Source organism: Chroicocephalus ridibundus, chromosome 2 (assembly GCF_963924245.1).
Source record: "Chroicocephalus ridibundus chromosome 2, bChrRid1.1, whole genome shotgun sequence".
NCBI classification, from domain to species: Eukaryota; Metazoa; Chordata; class Aves; order Charadriiformes; family Laridae; genus Chroicocephalus; species Chroicocephalus ridibundus.
The window spans coordinates 42,728,768-42,755,185 of record NC_086285.1 but is presented as its reverse complement, the minus strand read 5'-3'; the positions used below and the strand labels follow the sequence as shown (position 1 = coordinate 42,755,185).

Sequence of the window (26,418 nt, the reverse complement as noted above, 5' to 3'; positions counted from 1 at the left end):
TACACGTATGTATTGCTCTGCAAAGAAATAAAGCCAGAAGATATCGAACCAGTTTTCTGAAGCTACCATTTTAGAAAAAACTATGACCAACTAAGAAAAATATGGTTGCGTAATTTTTAACAAAACAATATGGAACCTGATGCGATGCATTAACGGTCCATAATGTTATTGAACAAGACTACAAGAGAGACACTTTACTTGCACTTGCTTGTCAGACAATTACTCTCTGCTACTGTAATACTTCATGTGCATACTTCCAAGGAAGACTCATGAATGCACAGGTTCATTAAGGGAATGAGAGAATCGATTGTAAAATGGAAAAGGCCGAGTGAGGTCATATTTCAAAGAGATGAATATGGTACACTCCATTATGTTGTAATCAGCCTCTCTCTTTCATCCTAAGAACTGTAATAGTCTATCCTAATTTTCAAAAAAAAAAAAAAAAAATTCTCACTGCCTGCATCGTACCTTCATCCCAAATACAGTGAGGAATTCAAATGTGCTGCAGGCAGTTTCCATTTACCATGGTCTTTGGAGCAGACGGTATTGATGTTGCTGACCATTTTTCTCCTTAATAAGAAAAACATTCAAATGCTACTAATATTGCTGCCTTGGCAAACCACATTTAATAGATGGGACTTGCCCTGTACATGACACACAGAACATCAATCAAGGCTGAATTTTATTTCAATTTATTATGGTTGCTGTCTAAATGAAAAAATGCTTATATCGTTAAAATGTCTTACAATATAAATGTGCAGATGATGTAATCACCCATTTTGTGAGAAAATTCTGATTTTGATTAAAAATATCTACAGTTGAATTTCTAAATATTTAATAAATGCAAAACAAAAAAAACACAAGCACATTAAGAAACCTCAGTAATTGGTATCTGGTGTAATATCATGGTTGTGTGCTTGATAGCTTTTATCTTTACAAGATGAGTTTATAAGGTATTCTTTTAAAATTATACGAGCTGCCTTTTTGTTAAAATCATCCAGAATAAATTACTTTAATTTTGACTTCAATCAGTACTCTCACACGTGTGGGTTTTTTTTTTTTCAAGTTATCATTTATCACAGTTCTTTGCATGCTTTAGCCAGCTGTCTACAGACTCTGAACCTAGTGGCCTGCAAAAGGCCCGTAAGCTTTCCCAGCTAAGCAACTCTGGCCACCAGACGATTAACAAAGGGCATAAAAAACTATAAGAAAATAGATAACGCTCAATTTCAGAATTGATTAGAGGGCACAAACCTGTCCCAGCTGCAGAGGCAGAATTTAGGGCTCGGCACAGTCCCACTGGCGCACGCAGTGTGCGCTTTCACCAGGAGCTCAGTGCAGTGATGGCTCTCCTAGCTGCTACATCCAGAATTGCACAAAACAACATGTCCAAAGTAATGGCCATGCTGCGCTGAGTGCTATAGATTGCCAGGTCATCCTAATGGTATTTAAACCTCATTAAACTGTCATATACTCTCTCTATATATTATTAGCATACAATTATTATATTAATACAATACTACGCCCTTATAAACAGCTGGCTCTTTCTGCTGCGTTCATTTGGTAATGCTCAAAAGTCCAGAGCCTAAATGTACTGTAACACATAGAATGATAAATACTTACGAAATTTCATGAGCCTATAGCAGGCCAAAAAAAAAAAAAAATCATTTTCTACTAGAAAACAAGACTTTTGCATGGATCCGTAGGCAACTTCCTAAAGTTGTCCTTACTTGGACAAAAGTATTTGAAACAGAGTTTGGATGTAACCAGCAAAAGACTGAACTGCAAAAACGGTCTCTCGGCACATACAGGAAACCATGATAAGATGCGACAAACAGATGGGTAGTACAGATACACACTGCATCACTTAGTGCTCAGTTCGTCAGGTAACCACCACTCATGCACAAGTCCCAGCATCTTTGATAAGGGGGAAGGCAGCGTGCAAGGTCCTTGCATCGCACTGCATTTTATCATAACCAAGAATTGAGGAGCAATTTGAACTTGGCCTTTTTAAAAAAAACAACGGATAAATAACTGGAAATGAAGGAAGTGTGGGAAAGCTACATGACAGATAAATGGGACTTTTACAATGTTGCATATTGTAAAGTTTGCCAGAATGTGTTGAAAGAAGAGCTGGCTAAATCACATCCTGCTGCAGCTGTCCAACTTTATAGCTAAAATGTTCATATTAATTCCATTAAACAATTAGAGAAGGAAATCCAAAATATTATTACAAGTATGTTGGCTTGACACTGTCTTTCTTCCAGATTTAATAACAGATACAGTACTCTCAACTTCAAAGGGTGATGAATTTATACAAATTGTGGGCATTCACACCCTCAGGGCCACAAAGTAGTTGTCCTATGGAAATCCTACAAAATCTAAACTTCACTATACATTTCTGAAGACATTTTAGAAAAGAAAGGAAGGATATTCTAGTAGTTATGGAGCTGGCCTGATATTTAGGGGATCTCAATTTAATTTCCTTGTCTGCCAGACTTCCCTTCATAATCCCAAGCTAAATCATCTTCCTTGCCCAGTTTCTCATCTTCAAAATAGAGAACGCCATTTAAGTACCTGAATCCAGTAAGTTTTAAACAAAGGAAAAAAAATATATTCTTTTCTTCTGTATTTTTATTTTCTCCACAGTTGGAAAGTCACCTGAAAGCTCAATCTTCCAAAGGCTTTGACTGTATGCTGTTGCTTATCTTGAAATCAACAAAACATACCATTTAAGTAACATGCCTTATATGTTACAGGTCTTAATGTCATTGGAGAGCCTTCCATTTCAAAGCTACTGCTCTGTGATAAAAAAGATATAGAAGAATGAGCACTAGGGAAGTTAATAAACAAAATGCATTCATGGCCCATTACTTCAAATAACTTTACTATATAAATAGTCCACTCATAAAATAATGGCCTCAATTAACATTTAATTCTCACACAATGCATTTGTAATGTACTGCAGGGATTAAAAGTTCTGCATGAATATCACTACTCTAGAAGTGCGACAACTTACAAGAGAAGTACTGATATATTTTCCACTTGATTAAAAACAGTTCCTAGTCTTTTTTTTTTTCTTTCCCTCTCTTTCTCTACAAGGCCACCTTGTCCTAGAAGAATTATAAGAAAAGATAGTCTACTATGTGTTGGAGCTCCCAATCTACTAGCTGATGATGATCCTCAGCCTTGCTTTGAAAATTGATAAGCACACTAGTGCAGCACTACTACAGAGGAGTAAGCGAAGAGGTCCCACCACCCTGGCAGCCCTGTGACTTTGGGAAGCAAGTGATGAGAATTCACCGTGTAAGCACACGCTTCAATCCTTTTTACAACAACGTGGAATGAAGCAAGATTTCTGAGACACTCCCGCCCCCAACAGCTAAAAAAACGCCAGCACTGCCACTGCAGGGAACAGACACATGAGGGCAAGACCAAGGCAACAGTGGAAGAGTCTTTCTGACATTATGTGGACATAATGCATAAGCAGCTGCGATGCTTGTAACTTGATAGATCCAAATGTCGTGTGAAAGACCTCCCCTCGCTCAGCAATCTTAGTGTTTTCCAAGCTAATGCATTCTCTTTTAGCGCAGAAAATTAAGAAGTTAACTGGGAAAGAGAGTATCTTTGTAATATGTGGTTGCTTTTATCCTGCAACACAATGACTGAGCATTGATGAGATGATAACTCAGTCAATTAATCAAACACCAACAAAACACATTCTAACAATGACTGCCGCATTCATGGTGTCATTTTACGAACTGACTCCAGTACACACAGATATTTTTTTGTCCCATGGGTTTGACCTGAATCCTAATGAAATCAACTGCTAGAAGAAATCAAGCCAGTACAAGCCACCAGCTTTCAGGGCACGCTGCAAAACCTGCTGAAAAAGCCAACAAATGCTTCCCCTAGAAGCCAGGAAGGAAGAAGGCCAGAAAGCTCCTGGAAATCTAAAATGGACCTCACTGTACTTCGATGAAGAAGTGCTTTGATGGTGAAGTGATGGATTAAAAAAAAATATTAAGAGTTAGCATAAGACAGGGATCTAAATATAAAATCCTGCCAACACCTACTATCCTCCAAATGTGTTTAGGGTCATGTTAGGACTTCTGCCTGTGGGTTAGTCTAAGGCACGAAAAAAAATTAATTCAAGGAAAATGAAATACACAAAAAAATAAAACCACTTTTTAGCTATTATTTTCCTTGCAAGTATTGTCTTATTTTAAATTTATTGTTAATACAGTATGTTAGTAGTTGTCCCTAATAAGCGCTGCATACATCCAAGAAAATTGCATGCACTGACAAAGACGCTTCTAGTTTTGCACAACACACGGCTTTTTTATGGTATGTTCTCTCCTGAAAACTACTCCCTCACAAAATGAAAATTCAGCAGAATCTCTAATAGCTTTCATATTTCAGTCTAATAGGTAGCGTGGCATTGCACTGCCACCCACCTTTGCTACAATATTGCACAGCACATTTAACAGACATTTGCTTCCTTCACACAGTCCTTATGTGCAGCTTCTGCAGGACCTTAGTATTAACATTTAACAGAGTCTATGAGCATAAAGCACATTTATGAACACCTGCTAGAACATTTTATTTGCCTTAAGAGTTTTATTATAACTGTTAAATTTTCCTGCTATGCTTTATGGGCCAAATCCTGGTCCAGTTTTAGCCTAAACTTCCATTGACTTCAACAGGAAGCAGATTTGATTGTATGTGGGTTTCCATTCAAATTCAATGCAGCTTTAAACAAAATGGGATCACTGGTAAGGACAATACCAGACAGAAAAAGACAGTGCCTAGCAGCTCTAAACAAAACCACTGAACCCAGCCTTCAAATAGAATTAAAAATAATAATAAAAAAACCTACACCCACAAGTCTGTAGCCTTCACACTGCATTACAAAACCTGAGGCTGGAAGTACAAGGCAAACTGGTATCCCGTCCACAAAAGCCTATGGCCTCCATGCCTTGGTGGGATGTTCAACCATCAACTACTCCTTCTCGGATCACTCACTGATGCTCCCATTATGAAAATCTTTGTCTTTTGTATTAAAACCACCAAAGGCCAGAATACAGCCATGTCAGCATTGATCTCCTCTGACCCATCCAGTCAGTCACAGCCCTCCGCAACAAGACAAGACAGCCTGGAGCAAGGCACACAGAGCCAGAAGGTGTAGCTGGGGAACAGTCCAAGGTAGATGTTGCAGAGGAAGCCATGCCAGGAATCTGACTGTCCTGAAGATGTTCTCTACAACTGTTTCTCTTCAACAGAGTTTTACCACCGTTACTGGAGATGTCAGTAATGCCCCTGTGAGACTGAACGTGACTACATACAAGTGAGTAACACAGCTCCTGACAGCTTAGAAAGATAATAACAGAGGACTCCATGAAGTCTGCTTGGAACTCCTTTAAGAGGATTTAACCTCATTTGAAAATATGCAGACACTATTTTGACCATTGCTATAGAAAGCCTTAAAATAGTAAGACAGCCAGCTAGTAAACAGTAGACAATATGGCAATGCCACTTCTGTTTCACAAAAGCTTGACAGTAAATGCTTGATTCAATGCATACTATTAAGCCTCCCAAAATCTAAACAATTATAAAAATGAAATTATAGACACAATGATGAATGGCGACAGATGAAATGTTAACAGATCTAGCACCATACACAAAAATCATTGATTTTCTCTGATTACTACTTAGGTGATCAGAGTGTATGAGGTCCTAGCTGCCTGGTTGCTCTAGATTTTATTAATGCTCCAATATCAGACACCCAATTTGGAAATCAATGCTTACTTCATCATTTTTCTCTGAAGGATCCTATTATTCACAATTGATTTAACAGAAATGAAAGGCTTACCATTAACAAGACCCAGCTGCTGACACTTCTTAGATGAATTATTGAACTTCTAAAAGTGAATTAACTTAACCATCACCAAGACTTATTGTCTGATGTTTCTCATACCAAAGTCAGTGTATTTATAATTACAGAACCAAGTAGTAGAAAGTAGCTTCTTTGCCACCTCCTTAAACACCCACCATACACACCAAGTAAAAATTAAGATTTGCAAAGATACAAATAGGAGTTACGCACCAAATCCAGTCAGTGGGCGCTTAGTATCTAACTGCCTTTTCACACCCTTTATCTTCATCTTCTTTCTAAAACTCAAAGATACAGGCGATTTCAGGCTTCAGAAAAAGGAAATCCAATTTATGGCAAGTTACATCTTTTGCCAATGAGATTACTACAGTCAAAGATCCCTAGAGCTGACCATGCCCTGCCAAAAAGCCTACACAAGACGATTATTAATTGCCTTTAGGTACAAAGTGAAAATCCATCTTATGAACTGAGATAAAAGTAGCAAATATTAGACAATTGCAAGTAGAAGTAGTATTACAACTCCGTCTGAAAAAGCAATGTAAATGTACAAAGCAGAAGGCCTATGTATAAAATCTGCCATCTGAGCTAAGGGGCTATCTGCTCAGAACATAAATCCATCGTGCCCATTTTCCAGTCTAAAAAGGACTATCCATTGCCCAGGGTGAATTCAGTTCCTTGTGTAAGAGCTTTTGTCCTACAGATTACACCCTGATCAGAAGTGCAATACCAAGAAAGAACAGGTTCAGAAGGGCAATCCATCAGACCAGCCCCTGTGTTGTAATCCTAAGAATTATCAACTTCAGCCTCAAATGCTATGCATTCCCCAGCAGGTTCACTTCTAATAATGCTCTTCACGAATCATCATTAAGAAGGGGTGATAAAAACCTTAAGTGTAAATGATGTAACACCACCCAAGCAACTTAACTGTCAAACACCCGAGGACTTGTGGCAAGCAATATGCTATCCTTAAGCCACAGGCTAGCAGGACCACAGCTGTCTAGAGGCATATCAAGAACAACTTGATATTAAAATTCGTTCAGCTATCAAAACTAGTGAACATTTCAGGCCTTACTAGACTTCTTGCTAATCTGTACTACCTGTCTGAACATACTTTCAAAATTCTATAACAGCAACTGCTGACTCCTTCAGCGTTCATCATACTTGCAGAGCTCATCTTGATTATACCTACCTCTGTAACAGCTCTTCAGCTCAAGACCAAATTGAGACTAGGTGCAATCCACTCAGAAAGTCCTCTGGATTATCAACACAAATTTCTGCTTTCCTTTTATGGATAGAGTGCACCCTCAGCAAGTTTGCTGATGACACCAAGCTGGGTGGGGTGGCTGACACACCGGAAGGCTGTGCCACCATACAGAGAGACCTGGACAGGTTGGAGATCTGGGCAGAGAGGAACCTTATGAAGTTCAACAAGGGCAAGTGTAGGGTGCTACACCTGGGGAGGAACAACCCCATGCACCAGGACAGGTTGGGGGCTGACCTGCTGGAGAGCAGCTCTGTGGAAAGAGACCTGGGAGTCCTGGTGGACAACAGGATGACCATGAGTCAGCAATGTGCCCTCGTGGCCAAGAAGGCCAATGGCATCCTGGGGTGCATCAAGAAGAGCGTGGCCAGCAGGTCAAGGGAGGTCATCCTCCCCCTCTACTCTGCCTTGGTGAGGCCGCACCTGGAGTACTGTGTCCAGTTCTGGGCTCCCCGGTTCAAGAGGGACAGGGAACTGCTGGAAAGGGTGCAGCAGAGGGCTACAAAGATGATTAGGGGACTGGAACACCTCTCTTATGAGGAAAGGCTGAGGGATTTGGGTCTCTTCAGTCTGGAAAAAAGACGACTGAGGGGTGACCTTATCAACGCTTATAAATACTTAAAGGGTGGGTGTCAGGAGGATGGGACCAGGCTCTTTTCAGTAGTGCCCGGGGACAGGACAAGAGGCAATGGGCACAAACTTGAACATAGGAAGTTCCACCTAAACATGAGGAGGAACTTCTTTACCCTGAGGGTGGCAGAGCACTGGAACAGGCTGCCCAGAGAGGTGGTGGAGTCTCCAACTCTGGAGACATTCAAAACCCACCTGGACATGTTCCTGTGTAACCTGCTCTACGTGACCCTGCTCTGGCAGGGGGGTTGGACTAGATGATCTCCAGAGGTCCCTTCCAACCCTAAGATGACATATCTGTTCTATACTTTTCACACAAGCTGAAAGTCAACGACTGCCCAAAATCACTAGAGCTTCTTCTCAAAGCCCTCAATGGATTTGACTGCTCGCACAATGCTGGAGGCAAAACATCTGGGCCTTTTTTACTAGGGTTAGTATCTGAGGAAGACACTCTTAGGGCAAACCAATCTCTTCTTGAGTACTGTATTTCTCCTTCCCAAATCCCTCCCTCTGTTTTAACCCACATCTTACTGGAACTAACTTTTTAAAATTCTGCTTACGTTGGACAAAAAGTTTAAGAATTAAGGAAAAAGGGAAGGAAAGAAGCCCAACAGACAGAGCTTACAAGCTCGTAAGTCTTACATTCTCAGGAAAACAGGCCAAAATAATGAAGCTACGATTATGTTGAAAATACTGAGGTACCCAAATTTTTTGATCTGCCTCTTCTCTATAGAATAACACTTTTGAAATGGAGGTTGGCTGGCCATATATGAAATTTGATAGCTGTATAAAACACATAAAAGCAAGAAGGTTATAACTTTTTTAGAAAAGACATGGACATTGGCAGATTTCCTGCCTTTCTTGCACTCATTTTTTCCAGTATTTCCCACATTGTGAAATACCTCTTAATGTCATAAAGACAGAGCAGATTGCAAAAGTGGACCTAGGGGTTCCAATGGGAGAAACGCGGTCAGAATCTGGCATTCAACGAAGTTTCCACTTCCATATAGGTTTCATTTATTTCTCAGTTTAAAAATAAGACCATATTTTGGCATGTAACTAGAGCTGCTCCTACAACGCAAAAGAAATAACACTGCTGGCAAACCTCAAAGCTGTTCTGAGACAAAACTGTGTTGGCAGAACTTTTAGAAAACTTCTTTTTGACTAGAGGCAGAATTCAACAGCAGCATAAATGGGAAAAACTTCACTGAAATCAATCATGTTACACATGCTTACTTATTGCAGGTCTGAATCCGCATTAAGTACATATAATGCAAATATATTTAGTTGACATGGAATTTAAATTATGTTGAACCAATTCTGTTTATCTTCTACATGTATATAATAACTTAGCATCGAATTCTATGATCATTCTTCTGTGAACACTTTTTCCTCATAAACAAATGCCACCGTGCTATTTACTAAATACCGTGACCATGCCATGCTCATGTCGTTGAATGTAACAGTTATGCAATTCAGGTGCCCAATGGCTAGGATAGGATGAAATTACAGCTGCAAGATCTATATTCACAGAATCACAGAATGGTTTACAGGCATGGAAGAAAATAACATAAATCTGACATTTCACAACTTCTGAGGGTTTGATTTTGCAACCTACTTTCTAAAATACCTTTTTTGCACGTCATACCCAAGGTTTTTTTTAGACCATGAATAAGTTAACTGATGTGCAGTGGTGCTCCTTCAACATAGATCACAGCAAGATTTGATTCTCAACTTCACTATAGCAGAGACCACCATGAAAGCATTCAGGTACCTGAGCATAGGTGCCATGCCCTTGGATATCCAGGATATAGCTGGATGATGGCTGCAACAAAGAATTTAGAAGGAAAACAGCATCACTTTAGATCAACTGTTGAAAGCAACTGAATTGAGTCCTTCTTGCCAGAGAGAAATAGCTACTTGAACATTATAGTGATACCAGACTGCGGAGCTAAGCTTATGGGTTCAAGGAACAGATCACAGCAAGGACCTCTTTTTTACCTCCTGCCTGGGAAAAATAGATTGTTCTTCCTTACTGTGAAAGTAGAATGGGCAACAGGAGCATTAAATCAACCACCACAGACAGGCTGCAACAGATACATGGAAGCACGATAACCAAAAACCTAGGATTCTCCAATGGGTACTGTTCCTCCCCTTCTTCAGCGGTTGTCTGATCCCAATTTTGGGAAAGCTCGTGATTTTGGTAAGGTGATAACTTTTGCCTAATGAACAGAGGTAAGAGAAGAGAAACTGATTTTTAAACTTCCATATCTTATCAGACCTCAACAGAATTTCATTGGCTTAGAAAAGAAAAAGGCATTGAAATTGTTTGAGAATTATCATCTTGCCAAATACCAAGATCTGCTGCAAACAAAGGAGGTGTAAAATCACCTCAAAGAACAAGCAATACAGAGCTTAAATACGTAAATATTTCTAAAGCCAAGTTCTAAGGACAGGCTACTTACCTTATAGTTGACTTAACCTTAAATGCAGTTGTTCAAGTATTGAATTGAAAAGCTTCAGTGTTTTGTTTAGCCTTTTTTGTTTTTTTAAACTGTGTTTTTTTTAACCTGTTATACTGTCACTGAAGATAAAAACAACAAAGAAACGTAGACTGGATTTATTCACCTTCAGACTCTTAAGAATTTGTACCCAATGCACAAACTGCACAATCCACAGCGCACAAACTGCTTCAAATAATTCAGCTAAGCACATTTGCAACACTCGATTGTACAAGTCAGGCTGCCTACGCATAAGGTATCTTTTCAATAAAATCTAGTACTTATTTTAGATGTTTATTGACTTTAAACAACTCGACAAATAGGAAGAAATATAAGAGGTGATGATTATATGTTCAGACTGCAAATTAATGCGATTAATTTCACCATCAATGTAATTAATACATTGACCAGACAGGTAGAGTTAGACCTTCAAATGAACGTAATATGCATCTACTTTAGGACTGAAATTCCACCCAGAGCTCTCATTGAGAATAAATCACACATTTTTTTTGGTGTGGTATGCCTATGAACTGGTGTCACAAAAATCATCAAATCTTCAGGAATTTAAGGCCAATTTGCTACTGAGTATAGGAAGACATGATAATCATCTTTTTATTTCCACAGTGGAAATAATGTACTACAGGTGTTTCAGAAAGACTTTGGTTTTTTTTAAAACAAGCAGTCTTTTTCCTTATGTTACCAAGCCTAACAGAGGCACATTTTTATTTAGGCTAAATCATGCCTTATGGGACACACTTAAGAGGAAGAAAAGAGGACATGCAACTGGCATTTGAGACGTATTGCCAGTGCAAAGCTGCCAAAAGCACACAGCAGGGAGCATGTTTTGGCTATCATGAGCAGAATAAGCATGCACTCCTTAACCACTGCCAGCTGGCATTTCTTTCCAAACACAGAATGCTCACTAGGCAGTTTGGAGACTGGACATACTCCTACCCTTAAACTATGCTCCCATAAAAATGCGCTGCTGAGATACCTCATTAACTGTGCCTGTCTCCTAGCTTACTGCCAAATGAGAAAGACCAAATGACACAGAAAAATCATACGTTTCTCCCTATGCACAAAAAAGTACTTAAAGTATATCCTAACATACTCTAGTGCTTACAGCAAGAGAGAGCTTTTAAGAGTGTTGGAAGAAGCCTCTGCCAGTATCTCAAGAAGCAGAAATGCTGTCGCTACTCCATTATAGACAGATAGAAAAAGTGAAATACAGAATACCAAGAAAACACAGCAATGAACATCAAGAGCGGCTGGCACTGTGATTATAAACTATACTATCACATTTAATACAATCTCTAGCAATCCTTACAACAGAGATGCTCTCTGCTTTATGTGCTGGGGCAGATTTGTGGGTAGAAGATTAATGTCCCCCTCCATCTGCTAATGACTATATGGGTCCCCTGAGCTTTGCACCAAGGGTACTTTGCCCTCAGGATGAAACAAGAAATGACAATTTGTGTTTATTTCTACACACACCTACTATTTCCAGCAACACTCCCAATTGCTAAATGTGTATTATTTCAACTTTATCTACCAAAACCATATTTTATCATGGTAGTTCAACTGTGATTCCAATTAGATTTTCAAAGAGATCAGTTAAAAGGAGAACAAACCAACAGGGGGGCACTTTTCACTTTTAAAGTGCTTACCTGACACAGCCTGCGTCGGTATTTTCCCTGTAAGTGCTCTATTCATTAACTTTTCACTACATTTTCAAAGCCACTCCACTCTTTTGGATTTCCCTTTCTCTATCACTGATAGCCTGCTGTCATGGACCAAGCACCTCTGAAGGAAGAAATGTACCGGAGACTGCCATGCAAAGGAGAGGGCACTAATTAAAGTCTTAGTTTCCTTCAGGGGATTCTGTGAGTGGATTTTAACTTACCTTCGTAACTGTACCTTTGCTCCTGAGAACTGGAAGCAAGTCAGAGGGAGCCTGACACCAGGGCAGTCTTCATGGACCTAAGCCAGTTTGACATTCTGGAAGAACAAGGGGAAAAAGCAGTTACAAAGTGCTTGAAGGAATAAGTTTTGAAGGAATAAGGCGAACATACTTATCAGAACAATGACACTCAGGACAAAATCAGGGAAGATCTTAATACTACCTCCAATATCCACAAATGAGAAATCAAAACCAGAGCATTGCTTCACTAGAGTCTCAGAATGCGGGTGTCTGAGGTTCGTGACATGCTTCCTTTCTTCTTCTTCCCACTCAACACCCCTATCAACACTGACCCTCTTCTCAGTACCAGCTCAAGGACGAAGTAGGTGTCCATGCCAAAATTCACTGTGAGCATTTAAGGGAATTCCAGGGCCTGTGTTTGCACCAACACATGCAATTAACTTTCCTCCGTTTAGTCAACTTAACTTAACTGGGAAGGAAAAAAAAAAAAAAGCTGAAATACTTTTGCAGCTGAAACATCAACACAAGAACATACTACTCTCTTTAAAAAAAAAAGAAAAAAAAAAAAGAAATGTGATTTCAATAACATGACCTCTACCAATCCTTTTGATCCAACTAGACAGTTTCTGTCAACCCCTCCTACCCAACAAGCAAAGCACAAGAGAGAAAAGTCAAGCGAGAAAAGGAAAAAATAAAAGAAAAAGGAAGACGAAAAAAGGAATTGCTCTGTACTGCCCTTTTTCATCTTCCACAGAGAATTGCCTAGTCTCAGACAGACTCTACCAGAGTGCAGAAACTGCAGCCACAAAAGACAATTCCCATTTTTCTCTCACAACAGCAGCACTGCAGAACAATGTGTGTTTAACTAACAAAGTGCTCTGCCTGTCCAGCCCTTAGCGCTCCTAATATTACTTTGAAAACACTTCTCTACTGGTTTCCCAAATCAGGAAATACTCTAAATCAAAGATATACGCTCAACATTGTTAAAACTGGTTGTAAAAGCCAACCAAAAAAACCCAGCCTGATTTTGTATAAAAAAGCAGATCTACCAGCAAAGCTATTTTCATATCGCAATCTTGTTAGAACTAGCAGAGCTGTTCCCATATTTCTGATCTGAATCCAGTGATATTTGGCCTTTTTCTTATGGTTCCTCAACAACATATCATGCTTTTCAGCTTTCATTTAAAAATGAAAGAAATAATCTTTCCCTTTTATACATGTACAATGCTGGAAAACATATCCTGAGTACGATATAAATACACAGAGCAGCTAAAAGGGATTCAAAACGGCTAATATCTCCTGATTACTAAGTCACTCTCCAGTCCTTTTGGGAAGCCTTATAGTTGAAAAGCTTGAATCTCAATGCTAAAAAAAAAAATAAATATATATATTGCGAAGAATATTAAAGACAAAAGCAGGACTCAAGAAAGATAAGTGCCAAAGCAAAAAGCTGCAGCTTCCCTTTCCTGCTGGGTGTAAGGGACAGCGTATCTTCTGCCCAACACCCTTCTGAGCAAGAGCCTGCTCTCCTCAACGTGCCTCCTCAATTCCCACCCTGTGGTCTGTACAGGTGGGCAGCCCCCGGAGAGAAAAGCCAACGAAGCCTATGCATCCTAGAGAGCGCCGACAGCAATCATTCAAGCTTTTATACAAGCCCATTGTACCTCTGCAGAAAGGCCACACTCAATCTGGCCCACAAAGAAAATACAGCAGCCTAGATTGATAGTATCTACTTACACTGCTGCAGGTTATATATATATACACTGTCTCTGACAGTCTGAAAAGCTGAACAAGGGTCTTAACTTTTAAGCCTGAATCACAGCTAGCATATTTAAGTCAAGTACTGGTAAAAGGCGTTTCATGTCATTTACAAAGAAACAAAAACATAGTTGGTTTGAAGGGGGGGAAGCAGGGGGTTACTGTGGATACATTCCTCCCTCCTTCTCCCACAAATAAGCATGTATGCACACAGACACACAGGATAACAAATAAACTTGTTCTCCACTACTGATTTTTTGGACTTGAATGTATAGGCGTCAATATATAAAGTACATGTTATTTCAGTGAGATGCTTCTTGAATGAGTAATGCTGGAGGAATTACAATTCATGTAAAATAGATTATTTAGTCATCACTAACTCAAGAAAAAACTGAAGTCTTAAGGCAAAATTTGTGGGGATCTCTGGTGATGTCATTATGACCTCACACAGACGCCCAAGACAGGAAGTGCTGATATTTTGTCTGCCTTAGCACAAAGTTAGTTCTGAGAAATACGAAACAACTCTTTGAGGAAAAGAGAACATCTTATATTCAAGCTGTATATCACAAAACACAAATGGTCAAACATGATGCCACAACTAACAACGGTGAGCCTCATCACATCAGGCCCAAAGGACATGTCAACAATCAATCTCAGAGAGCTTCATTAGTCACTCTATCAAAAAACAAAAAAAGGCACTTTTTTATTACACAAAACTGTAACAGCCATTTCAAATTTGTATGTGTTACATACCTTCCCAGATTTGTGAAGAACTCACCTACACTAACCAGAGCCAAGTCCAGCAAAGACAACCACTTGAAATGCCTTACATTTATTTGTCAGAGCTATTCTCAACTCATGGCAGCAACACTGCGACTAGTCATGGCAGCAGCACAGTACAGACGCACTTTGCCCCACAGACCATTTAAACTTGTTCCTTTTGCACGTGCCCTTTACGAAATCATTTTTATTCTAAATTATGTCCACCACAAGTACTACACAAAGGGCTCTTCTGATCCCCCAAACAAATAGCTCTTCCCTTCATAGAACCATAGGGTTGGAAGGGACCTTAAAGATCATCTAGTTCCAATCTCCCACTAGACCAGGTTGCTCAAAGTCCCATCCAACCTCACCTTGAACACCTCCAAGGATGGGGCATCCACAACTTCTCTGGGCAAACTGCGCCAGTGCCTCACCACCCTCACAGTAAAGAATTTCTTCCTAATATCTAATCTAAATTGACCTACCAGTGGCCAGTCCAGCCCTAACCACGACACTACCCTCTTTCAGTTTAAAAACGTTACCCCTCAACTTGTCACTACACTCCCTGAAAGAGAGTCCCTCCACGCCTTTCTTTTTAGGTACTGGAAGGCCTCTATAAGGTCTCCCCAGAGCCTTCTCTTCTCCAGGCTGAACAACCCCAACTCTCTCAGCCTGCCTTCATAGGAGAGGTGCTCCAGCCCTCTGATCATCTTTGTGGCCCTCCTCTGGACTTGCTCCAACAGGTCCATGTCCTTCTTATGTTGGGGGCCCCAGAGCTGGATGCAGTACTCCAGGTGGGGTCTTCTAAGAATATAATTAAAAAGACTATTTAGCATAACTCTTATGATACTTATTTTCTTTGTAGGAAGTCTTCTTACAGAATCAGAGTAATTAGGCTGGAAAGGACCTCCAGAGGCCACGTCCTCCAATTCCCAGTCAAAGCAGTGACGATTCTGAAGTTAGATCAAGCTGTTCAAAGTCTTCTCCGATCAAGTTTTTAAATCTCCAAGGGCAAATTATGCAACCTTCACAGACCCCAGGTCAGAGCTTAACCATTTTCATTGTTAATTTTTTTTCCTTATGCCAAGTCAGAATTTCCCCATTTCAATGTGTGATGACTGCACCTCACCCTTTCTCTGTACAGGCAGCAATTCACCTTCATCTTCTATTCTGCAGGCTGGGCAAACCCAGATCCCTCAGCATTTTCTTGTACACCATATGCTCCAGCCTCCAATCACCTGAGCAGCCCTCCTCTGGGTTCTCTCCAGTTTGCCCTTACCTTTCTTGCACCAGGGGCCAAAAACTGGACATAACATTATACCAGGAACAGCCTCGTCAAGAGCAACAGTAACTCCCCTCAACCGGGTAGCCACACTCTTGCTAATATAGCTCAGAATGCCATTAGTCTCCGTTGCTGCAAGAGCACACTGCTGACTCCGATTCAACGTTACTTTTTAATCACTACATCCTTTTATTCCTACAATACCCCTACCCTAAGAGTAAGGGGTTATAAGAAAGCGAGTGATATGGGTGGACACCAAATATCCCTTGGGCAATATTAAAATATAAAGAAGAAGCTGATGTTGTAGCTAATATTCTTTGTGAAAAACTGAGAAAGAAAATAAGTGGGACATGATCTTACAGCCACAGATGTCAACCCAAATTTTGCACGAGAAATTATGGCCACATATCTTAAGAAGCAGTAAAACTGCAAATCAGTACAGTAAACCTGAAAAGTACTCTGTTTCTTTCTTTCAATGAATTTTTAAAGGGAAATATTTTAGCTAAAATACTAACATCTGCTGATGGCTGAAACAAGGTGGCTGCTCCGAGTTAAAACTCTTTAAACTATTTATGAAAATGCAACAAAGCCTTTCACATATTTCACCTAGATCATAAAGCATTGCTTTACAGGTCCCCTGACATACAGAGCAGCATCAGCCACCCTAACTTTCTGATCTCAAAGCAAGTTCTCCTGAGGACGACCTCAGAGAAGCAGCACAAAGGATTTAACAGGAGAATGCACTGCTTTCATGAGTGGCATCTCAGATCACCTAAACACAGATCACTCTGGAACAGCAATTTTTACAGTGACCAAACAAAGAAATATCTACTCTTAAAAAAAACTGAATGTGGTTTAGAACATAGCTATACAACTTCCTGCAGTTGACCCCAGAAAAAATAAAAGACATATGATCTGTAACTTCCTTTGACTTCTCTTTGAACTCTAGATGGAAAGCTTTAAAGAGCAGGATTTTCTTATTAGTTACTTCTAAGATTTTTGCTAAGTTAAATTTCCAAATAGTATATAATGCTAAAATATTTGCGTGTACCAATACCATGGGCTAAAACATCCTCTCTTAAAGAAAAACAATTTCTAACCATTATTTTGAGATAGGGTGTACTGCATTACTTTGACGAAATGAGCAGTACATGCCACTCACTTGACAGCGTTAATTCCAATGCATTTGCAGGCAGTCTAGACATAGGTCAAAACAGATACAAGAGGAAGGAGATGTGAGAAAAGGAAGACAGGTTACCTGTACTGAGAGCAATCTTTCTTGCCCGACAGTGCAAAGCATGCCCTCGCAGGGGGCGAGTCAGGTTTCATTCAGAGACCCAAGGAAGGCCGCTTTCTATACAACTTCATAGGATGCTCCCCATATGCAAGAATGGGTTTAATAAAGATTCAATTTATCATTTATTTAAAGCTTGTCTTCTATTACTTTGCTACATATTGCTGCCGCAGGGAGCAGCTTTTTCATATCTGCCTAGATAAGAGCTAAAACCTCCAGAATCATGACTGCCAAATACTCCAACAATAATCAGCAGCCCTGGACCTTAAGATTATGCTGTGCAAGTTCAAAACCTGCCCCCTTAGCAGCTGCAGAAGTTCCATCCAAGAGTACGAAATATGTTTTAACATAGAGAAATAGGCATGGAAATACTGATGCACACACACATGTGTATTCATTTCTGTACACTGCATAGGAAACGTAAGCAGAATTCTGCATATTACAGACACATCCGAAATAAATAAGCCTTCAGCAATTTAACAACAGTAACAGACATAGGTGTCTAATACTCTGCATCCATGAGAGAAAAGCCATGGCAAACGCGTGTTGCACAGTGGTAGTGTCAATGGCACCTCTCCAGTGAGCCTGCCGCAACTCTGGAGACCCATGTGGCTCCTAGCCACACGCTGCTGGCTATCAACTCCCCACACCAGCCTGCTAAATGGGAGACAAGCTATAGCACTGGACGAGAAGTGACAGAGAGAAATGAGAGCCCCTCCCGAGAGAGGTTCCTCTGCTTGTACCCACAGCGGCACAGGACTCAACTCAGGTCTGAAGTTTTCAACATGACCTGGAAAGGTTTTGCCATCACTGGTCTACCAAGACAGACAAAACCGGTTCTATGTGCAAAGCTTTTAAACGCCTCCAAGACTGGCACTTTTATTTCTCAAAGTTTAGGGTTTTTTCCCCCCTTCCTCATATCCTCTCCATTTAGCTTACACAGAGACCACCTCCAGAGTGCCATGCTAATTAGCAACAGCTGGCACTTTGTATTAAAAACAAAAATAGCCAAAAAAATCTAGTGAAAAGGGAAACTGAATGAGCTCATATGCATTTCATCATTTCATTAATATTGACATATTTTAATTATATACAAATAATTTTAATTCTGATCTGATGAGCAGACTTGCCATAATTGCTGAAAAATAAAGTCATAAATTAGGCATATGATATGTTAGGATCTATTGCCCTACAGACTTGCTATAAAGCTCTACAAAAATATAGATGGCTATAATCAAAGCTGGCAATAAGCAGCTCACTGTGGTCGGATATAAGGAAGAGGTGAACAGTAAAGTTAGACAGGTATAGAAAATAAATCCCAAACCTCCAAAGTATTACTTCAACAAACTAAATAAATATTTAATAAAAAGAAGTTCTTTTTGCTCTCACGAACATGAGCAGCTCCTTAAAAAAAAAGGAGCTTATAGGTAAATGTCCATTCTACAAATTCTCTACACTGTCCTGTATTTCATAACCATTTGGCTTTTTCCCAGTGGGCCTAATTCTGTTTTTTTATGTCTGTACTTCCTACGTGTTCAGCAATTTCTAATCTATCAACCTTGAATATGAACCAAACTGTGGATTACAGAGAATAAAAAGTTAAATGACTCTTCAACTCTTAAAGATTTCCCAGTATTGTAGCAAATGGAATGCTGCATATTGTTTTGAGGGAGGAAAATGCGATTTAACTGACATTTCATCAGTATCTTGGAACTCAAAGATCATGTCCTACAATATTGAATATTTAATTAGAAACACAACCTACGAAGAAGTGAAATTTGACATAATTTTTTTTCCCAATGTCTTGCCTAAGCTTTAACAATAGTTTGCACTTACAATATGCTTTGTAATAGACTCCACTATTATAATGAAGATCAGCTAAGCTATATTAGGGAATTTCAATAACTACTGTCTCCTCCTAATATATAAACAAGGAGAGAGTCAATGGTATTGAAAGACAAGAGATTTAATGCAGATAACTTATAGAGTTCAATGCTACAAGACATTACTGAAACAACAGGTTATTAAATGGGCAAGAACATATTAAAGCCTCACGCCTGAAGCAGCTGTTAGCTGAGAAGGGTTAGAAGAAGCTTCCACCATGACAAAGAGCACATCACAACTGCTCGCAACAGTTGGATGACACTGGCAGGACCTTGTATTGCATCCCACTGAGAAGTGGCAGCTTTTCAAATTGTTGCTGGTAACACATACCAGGAGAATCATGCCCCAGGGTGCAAAGTAGTGAAAAACTAGATCTTTGTCTTGAACATACTCGTGTTTAATACAAGAAATACAAGTATTAGCACAGATCTGGTTGAACCTGCTTGCAACTCTAACTTTACACATGCGTAAATCCACAGAAGTCAATGGGGACTTTGTTTATACTACACACGTCTCCCAACATACACGTATAGACAGAAGCATGAAAATGGCTGATCCCTTTCAGGCACATCTGGCTCAAACTCCTACTGTACACACCTGTGGGCACCTCATAATTGGGAATTTGCTATAATAATCCATTTCATTCCACGGAAATGTGGAGATGTGAGAGAATATTGAGCCTTCTACACCTCACTCACACTAGAGACCCATTACCCCTGAAACAAGCTAGTACCCATGCATCAGTAAAACATTTTTACTACAGATATAAACAAAACTCCTTCAGCAGAAAAGCAAACCAGCACCATGGTGAAGTGGTGTCACTCCTACGAGAGAACCTGATTTTCAAGTGTGACAGACATGCTTTTACCATACTGCCATTAGGGTGAATTAGCCTGAAAATACAAGTGGACTGCAAGACCCCTCAGCCCTGCAGGAAGGTGCAGAAGAGAATCAGACAAGATACAAGGTACCCCAAAGTGCGACCATCTGCTTTGGAGCCAGTTTTTGCACTCTTCACAAACAACGCTTAGTCACAGAATAATAACAACCTGGGCCGAGGCAGATCCTGTACTGGTAACCACTCTCACTTACTAACACCGTAACACTACTATACAAGGACAAATCCTGCAACCCTTCATCTAGCAAAATGTATTTCGTTGAAAGCTTACCCACATAAAAAGCTCAGGATCAGCCTTCTCTGATCATTAAATCAGACGCAGACAGATGCTGACACATCAAGCTCTTACCCAGGGCTTGGTTCATAAAGGAAAGATTTAATTAATATTTTAAATCAAAACCAGCCTTCTTGGTTAAAAACAAAACAAAACACACACCAACTCTCGATGCTTTTATTTTAAGAGCACTGTTTTTTTCAGTTTTGCTTCCAACTCTTCCCAAATGACATAATCAGAACTGCAAACAAGTGATGTCCACATAGCAACTTCTACCACAGTGACACAACTGGTCTATATTTACATTGACACCACTTTACCTTAATTCTGTGCTTTTTCCACATGTGCAGGCTCTTGTACTAGGTAGTGTCACACATAATTAACCTATGCTCGCTAAACCTCATGAGAACTCTTTCAAAGGTAAGCTGAAGAGCAGTCTCAGCAAATCTCCTCTCTTTGGGTTGTTAGCGTCCTGTCCTGGTGGGCATTCTTTGGATCCAGCACTGCCCTTGGACAATATTCTGTGTTGCTCCACTAAATATTTTCTTTTCAGACCCCATGCTATTATTTCCCATCTCTCTTCAAAGCATGAAGTTAGACTGCTTTATGCATTAAATATATTGCCAATGATTTAGCCCTCCGTATTTCACATTTACGCATAGCTTGCTAAAATGCTATTAAGCACATCTCAGCCGAAGGCAAAATATCAACACTATCAAAACCAGCAAAACTCCGCCACAGATTCAAACGACCAAGCTGTCACTCTCAACACAAACAAAAACGCACCCCTAGAAAATACCAAAACTGCATAAGCAGCATTCATAGCAATTCCTCGGGTCAGAGCCTGCGATACAGACACCCTGACGAGTCTTCACCTTGGATCTGTCGGGCATCTATCGCGGAGTCGCCGACAGCAGCAGCGGGGCTCCTGCGGACCCTCACCCGCAGGTCACCCCCCAACCTCCTCCGGCGGGGCCAGGAGGTGCCGCGGCTGCGACACCGAATTTCGCTCCCAAGAGAAGCCGAACACACACCACCCCACACACACACACTCGCACACCCTCCCCCCGCCCGCCATCCCGGCCATTTACCCAGTTATTTCAGTAAATAACGACCGCAGGCGCGGGAAGAGGCGAGCAGCCGGCGAAAGGGCACCCGATGTGCCGCCGCGGCTCCCCCTGCCCCGGGGGGTTCTGCTTCCACACTCTCCATCACTTTTTCCAAGACCCATTCCTTTTTTTTTTTTTTTTTTTTTAAAAAAAAAAGCAAATCTGTAAGCATCAAGTATGTTTTCTTCCTCCCAAACGACCACTCGTTCACGCAAAGGACGGGCAGCAAACGGCAGCAGCCGAGGGGGCGATTCCGCCCCGGCTCCCGGCTGTCAGGGTCCCGAGCGCAGTTTAGCGCTTCCCACTCGCGACTTTGTACCCCCGCATCTCTCCCTGACCACGCTTTTGTCTGACAAGGGGCTTCCCCCGCACCACCGCAGCCCCTCAGGGGGCTACACACCGCGGCCGCCGGCCCGGGTCCCGCCGATCGGCGGGAGGACGCGCCCGGCCTGGTCCGGCCACCCTCACCCCGCCGACAGCGCGGCCGCCCCGCTCCGGAGTTGGATCGGGGCAGCGCGGCCCCCGCACGGACACGCGTGGAAGGAGGTGCCGCGTGTCCGCTGTGAGGGGACAGCGCGCCCCGCTCCCCTCCTGCCCTGCCCGCCTCCTTCCCCCCTCGCCGGAGGCGGCGCGACAGGAGGGAGGGAAGCCCTCCCCGCAGCCGCCGCTTTACCCCCCAGCTTTACCTCGGCAGCCTCCCGCTCCCGCCGCCGCCCCGCCAGTGCAGCCGGCAGCGGCGGCGGCAGCCCCGGACCCCCCGCCCCGCCCCGCCCCGCCCCCTGGCGGGGCCGCCGGGGGCTCGCGCGCCCCCTTCCCGCCCGCGCGGGGTGGGGTGCGGGGGGAGGGGGGGGGGGAGCGGGGAGACGGGCCCCCTCCGCCATTTTGCCCCCTCAGAAGGCCGGCGGGGGAAGGTGTGGGGCGGGGAAGGGAGTACGGCGTGTCCGTCCCCCCCAGCCTCGGACGCCTCCCAAGTGGAGTAGGAGCACGGACCCGGGGGATCAGAGGAGTCGCCGTCCCCGTCCTGCCTAGGGCAGGGCAACAGGACGGGCTTCACCCCCTCCCGCCGGCCCCCACCCTGCAGAGCGGAGCCGCCGCCTCTGTAGTACTCTTTTTTATTTTCACTGCTCGGCCTCTGCATAAAGTTTTTCCCTCAGCAAGCTCCCGGGCTTGAAGGACCTTCGGGGCCTCCTCCTGCCTGGGTGCCAGGGCTGGAGTGACTCTCACACACCTACCCCGGGCGTTTGGTCCCCACAGGCAGCGGTGGGAGCATGCAGTACAAAATGTTAGATTTCCCGCTAGGGAAGGAATGCCGAAAGAGGGAGAAAAGGTGTGATGATGCTGAGGTGGGGATGGACAGTTGGCTGCAAGCTTTCCATCCCGGCACCTGGGCAGCCAGCGGCGCCTTCAGCCTCCTCTTGGCAGCTGTTCATTTCGGCTTAGCCACTGCGAAGTCTTCCGGAGATAAACACGGGCAAAAACACACTATTGAGATTTTTGACAGCTGTAATGAGCTCAAGGAAGAATTATGTAAACATTATTAAGTGTAATAAACACATGTCAGCATTAGGCAGTCTTGTGTAGAAATGGTGGTAAAAGCCATGGCGAAGGTTTTATTCATAATGTCTTTTTAACTTTATGTAGCCAGTGTAATAGGCCCTGTGCTTTGCTGTTGCCTCGACGGAAAATCGTTACCCAGTAATAGATGAGCCGGTTCGGAAGGAGAGCCACTGGGATACTGCACACTTTCATTCATAGATGCTGCGTATTAGAGGAAGTAGCAGGAGGCCTGCCAACTTTCCCAATTTAATTATTAAGCTGTCAGTTCCTGACTCCTTGTTTCAACTTCCTGAGGCAACATCTGGCTGTAATAACAAAAATAAATAAATAAAATAAAATCTGATCATTCATTCAGCAGCATTCTATTTGCCATGTCCTTTTTACTGCAACTTTTATGAAAAACTCAATAGAAGGGATCTGGAGCCAGCATCTCTCTGAACTACCCGAAAGTAGAGATGAGAATAGCTTCGGCTGTGATCCTCATATTTGAGCCTTTTTTCAACAAGTCCAGTGGTGTGCGTTTTAATCTTCCTAATCCTTCTTTTATTCAGAAGAACATCAGCATTTTTTTCACTGCATGAAGCTGAATGATATGACTTTGGGAGATAAAAATATAAAATCTTTTGCTAGCCAAGAATTTTTGCATTCTCATCAAACATTGCTTCAAAAGGGTAACGGTGGTCTCAGAAAAAAAAAAAAAAAGCCATAAAGGATATCAGATTTAAATGCTACCAAATGTGAGCAAAACACTGAAGAGAAGTTTTAAAATATCTCTGACTGCATCTTCACATGTTCTGTGCGTCTGTTTCATATGATGTGACAGCTTCAGCTCACAAGTCGTTATTGCAGTGGCTTTTGGAACTGCATGCCTCTTTTTTTTCATATCCTCACTCAAAAACACGCACACGCTTACAAAAATATGTATCTATATATGTACACATGCACACAGAGAGACAAATACAGAGTGACTCAGCTCTGCGTTCTACTTGTTTAATCAGTTTTCAAAAGCTCCAGCACTGTTTTCTTTTCTTATTTAAAATGCCTAAAGCCAGCTTTTCCCACATTGCCTATTTCACTGCTGGGGTGCAGAGCCTTGGACAAAGCTGGGCCATCTACGTTGCCTCTGCTGGGCTTCTCCTCCTTGGGTCACACTCTCCTAAATGCCTATCTGAAGGTCAGGATGTTGGCCCTCCATTCATCACACAGCAGCTTGGACTTACGCGCTGATCCTGCACACCCATCCTAGGGAATCCTAGAAGACCTTTCTTACTGGCGGTCCCTTGAAGCTAAGGAAGGAGGTCGAGATCTGGAGGCAGAGGTCCTGCAAGCCCAAACTGCGATCAGATGGAATCAGGAATGCTGTGGGTTGACCACCATTGCCCACGAATGGCATTCTGCACCGTGTGTCACTTGTGTCTCTCCTGTGCTATGGACCAATAGGAGGTGTAGCAACCGTGGTGGTAAGTACAAGTTGGGTATGTACGGTAGCAATGCCAAATTCAGTACCTCCAAGTGTGACTCGTTCCCTCAGTGCTCCTAGAGAAAGCTCTTCTGGTTTTCCCATTCTGTTAATTCTCGCTCCCTTCCATTAAGAAGTCAGGTGTAGAGATCAGAAGAGTCTGAAGTCAATGTTGCTGTCATTTGGGCTCCCATCAGAGGTTTGACATTACATCCTTTTTTTTTCCTCAGAAGTTTCCTTCCTCTTGTAGCTTGGAGGAACTTCTGGAACATTTTATTGATTTCTTAGCTGCTCTCCACTGGAACTCCTCGTAATTCCTGGCTTCCTAAGGCTCACCGGGTACTTTTTCTTTTATATACTCCAGTTCAAGCAGCAGAAAAGCTAACTATCCTGTTAAGTAGGGCAGACTTTCTTAAACCATTGAAAGAACTCTGGATAATCCTTTCGTACCTGTCTCCCATCTTCAAGTGAAATGACTGTGCCTCTTAAGTCCTCATAGGAGGGGACTGAATACTTTATATAAATTCTATTCAAGATTCTCCTGTTTTTCCTACAGTTCATGAAAGATCAGTCAGACTTTTCCTTTAGACTGTAAAGAAGAAAGAAAATAGAGTGAGGGGAAAATGTTGAAAGTGGATTTTCTGGTCAAATTCTATTTATCATTTTTCTACGATTAGCCAATTTCCAGTCATATAGCTTAGATTTATTTTTAGAAAAGTCACCAGGGATTAAAAAAAAAAAAAAGATTAGTCAAACCAAAACATTTCAAAATGCTCTGGACCAAAGGAATGTTTCTGAGACAGCAGCAAAGACTACGCTGGGTCCTGTGACCAGATGCACCTTTGAAAACTTTTGCGTAGTCTCTTGCTGTAGGAAGTAGTGTTTGTACTGTAGGAAGGATAATTTCTACTTGTGTACTTTAAGGAGCCTGTCATCAATTTCCCTACTTTTTGCTCAGGTGCAAAGTGACAACTTCTGTACCATATATGAATTCAGGAGTAAAGAGGAAACTATGCAAAAAAATTAGCAAATCCTGTATAAAAACTTAATGAAAAGAAGGTGGAAGAACAATTTAACACAGAGAATTTCTCAATCTGCTAGTGAAGGTCAATAACATGATGGATAAGACCGCAACAGATGTATTTATATACTTACAAATGTGAAAGCAGAAATTAGGGTCTTCTTAAAAGTAGCAGCTGTTAATTGCCAGGCTCACGTACAGACACACACTTGGAGAGACTGCTAATTAACTGAATGAATAACTAGAGGAGTTTCACCTCTGAATTCCTTGCCATAGACCTAAGAGGTCAGGTGAGAGACTGTGATTCCCAGGCAGATCCCAAGCTGGATAACATTTGTTGTCTATATGGAGGCAATGATGTCCAACTGAAAAATAATTGCCTATGCAGAAGGAAGCTTTACCAGGGAAAGTAGGATGTGCTGATCCACTAGGGCCAGCATCAGCAGCTATTAAAACAAACTGACATAAAGAGCCTCCCAGATATCTGCTATCGTATGGTCTGGAGACATCAGCTCACATAAAACTGCAAAATGCTTGAGACTCGGAATCTAAAATTACTTTCCTTAATTAAAAGCATCATGTGCTGAAAGGAAGAAAAAACATCCTGCAGGACTTGAAACATCAGCCAGCAGACAAGAGAAATCCAGAATCCCACTGAGCTTCGGGGAATTTCTGCACACTTAAATGAACATTCGTTGCAACAGCCAGTGCTCACCTAAGGACATGATATAAATCCCAAGGTATTAATAATAACTCAATCCCTAGCAAAATATATATATTCTTTTTTTACTACAAAATACCAGCAAGAAGGAACATGGAGTCTGTGGACAGAGTTTAGAGCATGAATTTTGTCTCTGTCATGCTTACTAAGTAACAGAGATGATATTTTACCTTTGGAGATGAGAAATAAAGCT

The 26,418-nt window shown here is 41.7% G+C and overlaps 1 protein-coding gene across 1 annotated transcript in view; it reads right to left on the bottom strand.

Annotated features, from left to right (window-relative positions):
- The window catches only part of RARB (retinoic acid receptor beta), a 334,549-nt gene extending 312,321 nt beyond the window's left edge, over nt 1–22,228 (bottom strand). The window contains exons 1-2 of the mRNA XM_063325207.1: nt 22,154–22,228; nt 12,189–12,283 (exon numbers count right to left, since the gene is read on the bottom strand). The gene's annotated coding sequence lies outside the window, so the exon portion shown is untranslated. The remainder of the gene's footprint in view (nt 1–12,188; nt 12,284–22,153) is intronic.
- Between the last annotated feature and the right edge of the window lie 4,190 nt (nt 22,229–26,418).